The following is a 5,934-nucleotide window of genomic DNA, read 5'->3' as shown; positions in this document are numbered from 1 at the left end:
ATAAATGGGCTAAAGTTTGTACCTATTAATGATTAGTGATCTCGATAGTCAAAAGTGACCACTTTTCTTGCCTGCCTGATCTATGTGTGTGTGTGTGTGTGTGTGTGTGTGTGTGTGTGTGTGTGTGTGTGTGTCCCCACGTGCACTTCTTCTGCCTCTGTGCCCAGGACTGTAACCACTCTGGGCAGCTGGCCAGGACCTTGGTTCTGTTTGCCGAGTTGCCTAATCTTGCTAGTGTTTGGCAAACAAAGCCAAGCTCTTAGAGCCCAAACAACACAGGCCCTGCTTCTGACCCACAAAAGTTTATCTCCCGCAGACCCAAGAAGCACTAAGAAAATGCTCTCAAATGTAGCTTTCTCAGAGGTGAGAAGAGATTCCAAGGATTCATGAAAGGGACAGCCTGCTCATTCTAGGAATCAAACTTTGAGGATACAGATCATTGCTGGTGGACCTGGCTGGCCCAGGGCCTGTGGGATAAGAGGAGATGCTTGTGCGCCCTCCTGCCCTGTCTCTTCTGATGCTACTATGTCTCAGCCGTGTGGCCCTCTCGTCCTCCTCACAAGCTTGTCCTCTGTCTCCATGATTCCTTATTCATTGTTTAACCTCTTTTCCCAGCCTGAGATTGAATATCTCATAACATCCTGTCCTTGGCCCATTAAGAAGCTTCCTTGGGACAAAGGCTGTGGATCTCCATGGTCTCCAGGACAAAGGTCAGGGATCTTGGCAGCTTTGAGAACAAACATCTCAGTCTCACTACTGCCTTTGCTGCTTCATCTCTGTCCTGCCCTGGCAAAGTTGTCTTGCTTTTGGGTACCACTTACAGCAGCCCTCAGGGTCCAGCTTTGAGAACATAGCATGTATCCCTGATCTTTATAGTGTAATGTCACACAGTGGAGAAGTCACACAGGACTACAGTCTTAGAACACAGCTGGCTTCTCTTCACCAGGCAAGGACAGGTGGAAAAGAACTGGCCAACGAGAATAAGGGAGACTCCTGAGGCAGGTTCCAGGGCTGGGTTCCCCATGTCATTTCCTCAAGGTCCTGAATCCAGATGCCTCTAAAACATTTCACACAACCAGATGTGGTATCTCATACCCATGACCTCAACACTCAGAGGGCTGAAATAGAAGAACCAGGAGTTCAATGCCAGCCTAGGCTACCTTGTCTCAAAAGACAACAAAAAACAAAACAAAGCAAAATGGCTTCAAGAGGCTAGGAGAGGTGGTACGAACCTGTAATCCCAGCATGCAGGAGGCTGAGGCAGGAGAATAGCCAGCCTAGGCTACAGAATGTGTTTAAGGTCAGACTGGGATACATGAGACTGTGCCAACCGTACACACACACACACACACACACACACACACGCACACACACCCCCAAAAGGGAAAAAGTTTAAGTAAGCTACATTGTGTTCAATGTGGCCTGCTACCAGTTCTCGAGAGCACTGGAATGTGCCTAGTTGTGACCTTTGAAGATTTGGCACGAAATGAGAATATAAAAAAGGCTATTGATGTTATACACGTTGATGTCCCATTACACAATCCTATTTTGTGTGTTTTATTAAACATATAATTAAAATTAATTTCCTGCCAGGCCTGGTAGTGCACACAAATCATCTCAGGAGGGTGAGACAGGAGGATCATGACTCTGAGGCTACATAGCAGGACTTAAATGGCTACTTTCTGGAACCAACCTACCAACTGAGGAACTGATAAAATGAGGGCTAGATGCATGACAGCTTTTAAGCCATGAAGAAGTATGAAGTTAGGTCATTTTCAGGAAAACAGTACAACCAAAGAGATGCAGATCAGTGAATGAAATCAGACTCAGTGTGTGGTGTGTGTGTGTGTGTCTGTGCATGCGGTGTGTGTATATATGCGTAACTGTGTGTGTCGTAACTGTATGTGCTATGTGTGTGGTGTGTGAATACGTGGTATGTATAAGTGTGCTGTGTTGTGTTTTGCATGTGTGTGGTATGTGTGTGTGGTGTTTGATGTATGTGCATGTATGTATGTGTGTACATTCCATGTTATGCATGTGGAAGTCGGAGGACAAGCCTGTGGAGTTTGGTCTCAGCTGTCACTGGATGTGGCCTGTTCAGGTCCTCAGGTGAGTGTAGCAAGGGCTTCACCCGCTGAGCATCCCCTGACTTAAGTCCAATATCCTATATAGACAAATAAAATCTTACACACGCACACGGCATGGAAGCAGAAAATGTACTGGACACAGGCATGTCCCAGCAGCAGCAGGGCTCCAGCACGGCACCTGAGAGTTTACCTCAAAATGTTTCTCCTCCCTTTCCTACTGTTCCTCTTTCCCCCATTCCTCCCTGCCTCCCCTTTCCCTCTACTACGGCCTATGCAACTCCCTGCTGTTTTAAAAATACCTAAAGGGAAACAAAACAAAACAAAAAACAAAACAAAGCCACCCTCCTCTCAAAGAGTCAAATTTTAGAGGCAGAGATCTGCCTGCCTCCCCAGCTTAACCTCTGGAACCTATTTCAAAACCAGGGTGGCTTCTGGCCAGGGCTCCCAGAACCTTCAGGGAGCATGTCACCTACAGTCTAGTTTCCCAATTCAGTCTAGTCTTGCACAACCTGACCTCAGGGTGGGTGGAACAGGCACCCCTGCCCTTTCCAGAGGCATCTGTGCTCTCTCTTCTTGGGGGCCTTTCTTGTTTCCAACTCCTGTAGCTGAATTCAATCTGTTCCCTTGGTGCACTGTCTTCCATTCCTGTCTGTTTAATCAGAATTAATTCTCTGAGGGAGTGACTCCAAGTCTCTTGGCCTTGGACATTCTACAGGGCCTCATGTTCAAGGTGTCCAGAACGCACCCCACTACTCTCCCTTCCTGGTGTAAATGACCTAAACAAACCTTTTGAACTTAACCTATGTCTGGTTTGTCACTGTGGGACAAGTCCTCCTTCCACACTTCCTCCTGGCAGCTCCAGGCTTATGCCTGACAATTGAAGTCTGGTGGAAAAAAAGAGCCATATTCTGCTCTGGGGTGATCGCTCTCAAAGGATGGGAGCACAGAGATGGGCTCTCCGTGAGTCACGTAACTACTCTAGACTCTCCGGTCTTTGCCAGGGAGAGCACACATGTTGAATGGCCGGTGCTGGGAGATGCTGTTCTCTTAGGCTCTCAGTGAGGACTCAGAAAGGGACAGAGATGGGTTTCCATGGAGAAAAAGGATGGTTCCAGAAGGAGAGAGAATTTGAGTGAGGCCCAGTAAGTATAGAAGACACCCCCACCCCTTTTCTCCAAATCCTCTTCCTACTTTGCCCTTTTCCCTCCCAGCCACACACTTAAAACTTAGGCTAGTTCTTACCCCAAATATCTTTTCTCTGTCAGAGTGTATGTAACCTCACCTTCCTGTCCTTTGTCCTCACTATTTCCATAGTTGTCCCTGTTTGTTAATCCTGTTCCCACCTCTTGCACACCACTGACTTGGTTGTCTTTGGAAAGTTTGGATGGAAACCATGGTGAGATTGGTCCATGCAAGTGTGGGTGTTGGGTTTATTTTGATGGCAGAGTAGTACCACAATACTATGTTGTCATATGGTTTGTTGACTCCTTCCCCAGTGATGGATGTGTGATTTGTTTCCAGTTTGAGACGATTGTGGGTGAATATTTGTGTATGTGTCTCCATGTGGACACATTTTCCTTCCTCTTGAGTTGATGCCAAGGACTAAGACTAATGGGTTACTTGAGGTGAGTACATGCCTAACGCTTTGAAAAACTGCCAAGTTGTTTTCTAGGGTAATTTTACATCCCCACCAGCAATGGATGAAGATTCCAGGTACTCCACACCCTTGTCAACACTTGTTATTGTGGGATGTTTTCATGTTAATCATTCTACTGGTGCAGTATTGTTTGTCATTTAAATTTGCATTTCCTTGAATGGCATTGGATAGCTTTCAGAAACCATGAGCTGTTTGTGTAATTTTTTTGACAGCTTACTTGAATCTATTCATTTAGGGATCTGTGCATGTGTACTGCGTGTAGGTCAGAGGGTACTTGAGAGACTCGCATGCGCCACTGTGTACAGGTCAGAAAATAATTTGAGACTGTATGTTCTCTCCTTCCATGTTGTGGATCCAGGGGTTGAAATTCAGGTCACTGGGTCAGCATCAAGTGCCTTTACTTGCTGAATCATCTCATTAACCCTGTTTGACTCTTCCATGAGGTGTCTGTTCAATTGTTTCCCTATTTTTAATTAAGTTGCATTTGGGTTGGAGAGATGGAGGCCTCAGTAGTTAAGAACACTTGCAGCTCTTACAGAGGATCTAAGTTCAAGTTCGGTTCTCAGCACCCACATCAGGCAGCTCACAACTTTCTCTGACTCCAGCCCCAGTGGATCTGATGCCGTCTTCTGACCGCTGTGAACACCTAAACACAAGTGGCATACAGTCAAACAAACACATACTTATACAAAAATAAAAATGAGTAAGTTGGTTAGGCCGCGTGTCTAAAACAATTACTAAATTGATAGGATATTTCATAATCCCTATGTTGTCATCGTGATCATCATCTCCTTCCTTCTTTTTCCTCCTCCTTCTTCCTCCTTCTTTCTCCTCCTCCTCCTCCTTCCTAGATTTGGTCTTTAGAAACAGGGTTACTCTGTGTAGCCTTGGATGTCTGAGAACTCACTCTGTAGACCAAGCTGGTTTCAAACTCACAGAGATCACCTGCCTTTGTCTCCCAAGTGCTGGAGACATTTGGAGACTCCCAAAGTGCTATGTCTTTAGTTTTCTTTTCTTATAAAGTCTTCATCTTGTTCTGGTGTCACAGAAAAATGAGTTGAAAGTGTCCTCTCTCTCCTCTGTAAACCTATACTGAATGACACTAGTCTGTCTCTAAATGTTTGACAGAATTCACAAATGGAGCCAGCATGGGTGATATTTCATGGGGAGGCATTAAATTTATTACAAATTTCTTTGATAGAGCTATTCAGATTTTTCTTTTTCTATTGCATTTATTATATAATTAATATATTAGAAAATATTATAAATATATTAATGTATTATATATTATATAGTATAAAATATATTGTATAGCATATAAATTTATATACTAAATATAATAAAATATTATAATTTTATCTTTGGAAAATGTTTCTCTTTATTTAAGCTGCCAGATTTTAACATTCTATTTATTTTTTGTGCATATGAGTACATATTTAAGAACACATGCAGAGATCAGAGAAATATTTATGGGAGTCAACTCTCCCCTTCCACCATATGGGTTCCAAGGACTGAATTTAGGTCATCAGGCTTGATGACAGACACCTTTAGCTGTTGACTCACCTCAGTGGCTCCTGAACTTTTAAAATATAGAATCATGTCAGTAAAAAAATAAGTATTATAGTATAAGACAGACATAACTAGTCCTTTTGTGAATGTATTTTAGAGTACTTACTGTTCTAGTTAATCTGGTTACTGCACTATATCATGCAGGTGTGCTGGACTGCTGCAGTAACTTGTAAGAGGACTTAATACTGTCACACAGCTACAGAAGGTAGCATTAGGATCCCAGCAATCAGTAGCTGAGGCACACAATCTGAAAAAGGAACCTGCAGCCCGGAACATGTAAACAGTGAATTTTAAAAACTCTGTGATAAAAGAAAGAAGGAAAAATAGAAAGAAAGAAAACAAAAGAAAGTAAAAAAGCTAAAGAGACAATTCTCAAGAATTGGTGGCAGAAAAAGTATTGGACAGACGTTTAGTGACCTCAGGGTGAGAGGGGTTGCAGACGCTGGCGTGGGGAACCTGAAGGATTCTCAAATTGCCCAGGGTTGGTTCTCAAATAGCTGGTAAAGGAAGAGATGTTTGTCTACAGGGAGCCAGATGACTGCAAATGTGACAGACCAGGAGGCTTTGCCACAGGACCTGACACTAAAGGGGGTGTGGGTGCTACAGACAGTGGCGGGAAGT

This window comes from Rattus rattus, chromosome 1, assembly GCF_011064425.1.
Source record: "Rattus rattus isolate New Zealand chromosome 1, Rrattus_CSIRO_v1, whole genome shotgun sequence".
In the NCBI taxonomy this organism is placed as follows: Eukaryota; Metazoa; Chordata; class Mammalia; order Rodentia; family Muridae; genus Rattus; species Rattus rattus.
Note: the sequence above shows the minus strand (reverse complement) of the source record.